The sequence below is a fragment of the Dipteris shenzhenensis genome, chromosome 14 (genome assembly GCF_047967505.1).
Source record: "Dipteris shenzhenensis isolate YYH24624 ecotype China chromosome 14, Dip_SZ_1.0, whole genome shotgun sequence".
Taxonomy (NCBI): Eukaryota; Viridiplantae; Streptophyta; class Polypodiopsida; order Gleicheniales; family Dipteridaceae; genus Dipteris; species Dipteris shenzhenensis.
The window spans coordinates 36,049,147-36,052,480 of NC_141609.1; the positions used below are offsets into that span (position 1 = coordinate 36,049,147).

Genomic DNA, 3,334 nt, shown 5'->3' on the forward strand with positions numbered 1-3,334 from the left:
AACTACAACTTTCCGGTTCGGCACAAAGTGCAATTATGCACCAGAAAAGAGTTATTTAGTCCTGAAAATGACTGTTTTGTCATAAAAATAGGAACAGCAGCTTCCTTGTATGCTTGCTGCGCTTCCTTGTTCACAGTGCAACAATAAGTTCTGGAAACGATGTGCAAATGCTCCCGCAAAATCACTTTATGTGAAGTGGAAATCACCTTGGAAAGGGGTTAAAAGATGGCCAATAACTGTGCAGTTATGGATGAAGGCCAACCTGGGACAATTGCAAAACAAAGGTTTTGGATTTTTATTTGAGTCTCTGTGCGTGATCTGTTCTCTATTGTGGACATAAGAACACCCTTGCTCACTGCTTAAATTTGCCCTTCCCCTTCGCCGAACGTAACAAGCACAACAGCCCCAATGATTGCTATAAATTCAATAGCCAATTCTTCACCACTTTCACTTCTTCACTTTACATCGCTGGTCTCATTGCATCTTTCTGTGCTTACACTGTTACTCACGCATTTGGAAGAAAATCTTCCATGCTCACTGGTGGAGTTAGCTTCCTCACCGGTGTTGCCATCAATGGTGGCACTAAGGATGTTGCCATGCTCATCAGCAACCGCATCTTGCTCGGTATGGGTGTTGGGTTTTCCAATCAGGCCATGCCTATGTATCTTTTCGAGATGGCTCCCCCAAAGATTCACGGAGCTCTCAATATCATGTTCCAGCTAGCCATCACCATCGGAATTCTATGCTCAAACCTGATCAATTTTGGAACCGAGCACCTTACACCCTGGGGATGGCGAGTCTCTCTAGCACCAGCTGTTGTTCCAGCGGTTATCATGACTGTGGATTCCGCGTTCTTGCCAGACACACCCAATAGCATGATTGAGCGAGGTTATCTCGAGAATGGTCGGGACATGCGCACTTGGTGATGGCAATCATGATCCCATTCTTCCTTCCTAAAGGCTCGAACTCAAGCAAATGCAATAAGATTGTTTCGAATCTACTCCAACCTTGCATCAATAGCAAGCTCCATAGTAGCTGGATCTAGACTGGCGCATTATTCTCAACGATGGCCACCCTTGTCACCTGAGCTTCACCAAATCAGAGATGGAGTTCTTGTAGAGTGCAGCCCACATCATGAATTCCAATCCTGCACCTTTTACATTAGCTCCAAATCTAGGTACTCCAAGCTAAAATCCTTGAAGCTCCACTGAACTCTCTCCTCAGGCTCTTCTCCTTGAGCTACCGAGCTCAGATCTGCATAGCTATGGCTGCCCCGTCTTCTCCATGAGAGACATCGATCCAAAGCTCCTTCAATGCTCGATCCGCACACACCACAAGCCCTCGCAAATCTCCCCATAGATCGAACACCACGACCCGCTCTGATACCAGTTATAGGAGAGGAGAGCACACACAAAGGGATAAGGAGACACCAAAAGTGGTGGAGCAAAAGCTACTCTAGCTTATTCCTCTATCATATATATATGAGTATACATGGGCAGTGTACAAGTGGGTGGGCACACTGCCCTTTACCCCAACACCATTCTTAGCACCAAGGTCTCCTATGTCTAAAACATTTATGATTCGACCTCTCCACTCTCGAGTATTTGGTCTATTGTGTCTTAGAAGGAAACCACATAATGAAGGAAACCACATAATGGGTTTGTGCATTCAAATGAGCCACCACAATGATTGACCCTAATCTTAGCAATTTTTGACAAAGATGGAATAGAAGTGGGGTGTGTTCTTGACCACTTGTGTGGATCATATGCATGTTGCATTCCATCCATTCTGCTCACATTTGCATCCACAAGAGGCAAATCAAAAACAATATTCCCATTAGAATAAGAAGATAAATCGTGTACCTGATGATGCTCATTAGCACGCTCTATGAATTTTGCAATAATGGACTTTGGTGCAAGCCGCATAACCTTCTCTCTCAAGCTAGATTCTTCAACAAAGGAGGTGCCGTTCCCTTTTACATCCACATGTTGCTTCGGAATTGCTGGTATAGTTGTTTGGGAGAAATTCTGACAAGAGGACATGTCCTTCAAATCTTTTGGAGATGAAAAATGGCTCCGAAACTCTCCTTCCATTGTAAAGGTCATACACCACAGGAAGCAGAACTGGAACTCTTCTATCCTCTATGCAATTTTGTCCCTCTATAATCATTTGGAACACATGGAACCTGCCCTTTTGCAAATTGAACTTCTAGTAAATCCTTTCTTTTGAGATTCTACAATGACCCAAATGCACCTTCACGTGCAATCTTTCTTCATGGTTTTTGGAGAAGAATGTCATATACTTGGAAGCCATCTCTTACGAGAGTATGGGAGAAAATCTGTAGATATCGGATATGCTTTGCATTGTCGATCAAGCATAAAACACCATTTTTGCCTTTGTGTCATGCACAACCATATAAAAACACGGCCGTAGGTGTGTTATTCAAATAAGTACTTATCGGATGGGGGCTCCACTTTGCACGCAAGTCTGTTTCAACTACGTTGAGGTGCGTGCAAAGTAATGTCACCATCCCATCCGCAAAAAAACACGCCATGAGGTGTGTTATCTGACCAAGTACTTATCGGATGGGTAGGCCTCATTGAGAACATTTCAATACCACCTAGGTTGAGGTGTACAAAAAGTGTTGTGCCCATTGGATATCCTTTGCATGGTTGATCGAGCATTAAATACTATTTTTGCAGTAGTGTCATGCACATCCGTAAAAAAACATGCTGCTAGGTATGTTATCCAATCAAGCACTTATGGGATGGGCATGCCACATTGCATGTAAGTCCATTCCACCTAGTTGAAGGCATGTGCAAAGTATTGTGCCCATCGGATATGCTTTGCATTGTCGATCAAGCCTAAAACACCGCTTTGCCTTAGTGTCATGCACAACCATGAAAAAACACGGTCCTAGGTGTGTTATTCAAACAAGTACTTATCGGATGGGGGCTCTAGTTTGCACGCAAGTCCGTTTAAACTAGGTTTAGATGCGTGCAAAGTATTGTCACCATCGGATATTCTTTGCATGGTCGATCATGCATTATACACCATTTTTTCCCTAGTGATATGCACATCCGCAAAAAAACACGCCATTAGGTGTGTTATCTGACCAAGTACTTATCGGATGGATGTGCCTCTTTGAGAACATTTCAATACCACCTAGCTTGCAGTGTAGGAAAAGTATTGTGCCTATCGAATATCCTTTGCATGGTCGATCGAGCATTAAATACTATTATTGCTCTAGTGTCATGCACATCTGTAAAAAAACACGCTGCTAGGTATGTTATCCGATCAAGAACTTATGGGATGGGCGTGCTGCTTTGCATGT

The 3,334-nt window shown here is 43.5% G+C and overlaps 1 pseudogene; it reads left to right on the forward strand.

Annotated features, from left to right (window-relative positions):
- The first annotated feature begins 530 nt into the window (after positions 1 to 530).
- LOC147894549 (sugar transport protein MST6 pseudogene) lies at positions 531 to 926 on the forward strand (annotated as a pseudogene).
- The last annotated feature ends 2,408 nt before the right edge of the window (positions 927 to 3,334 follow it).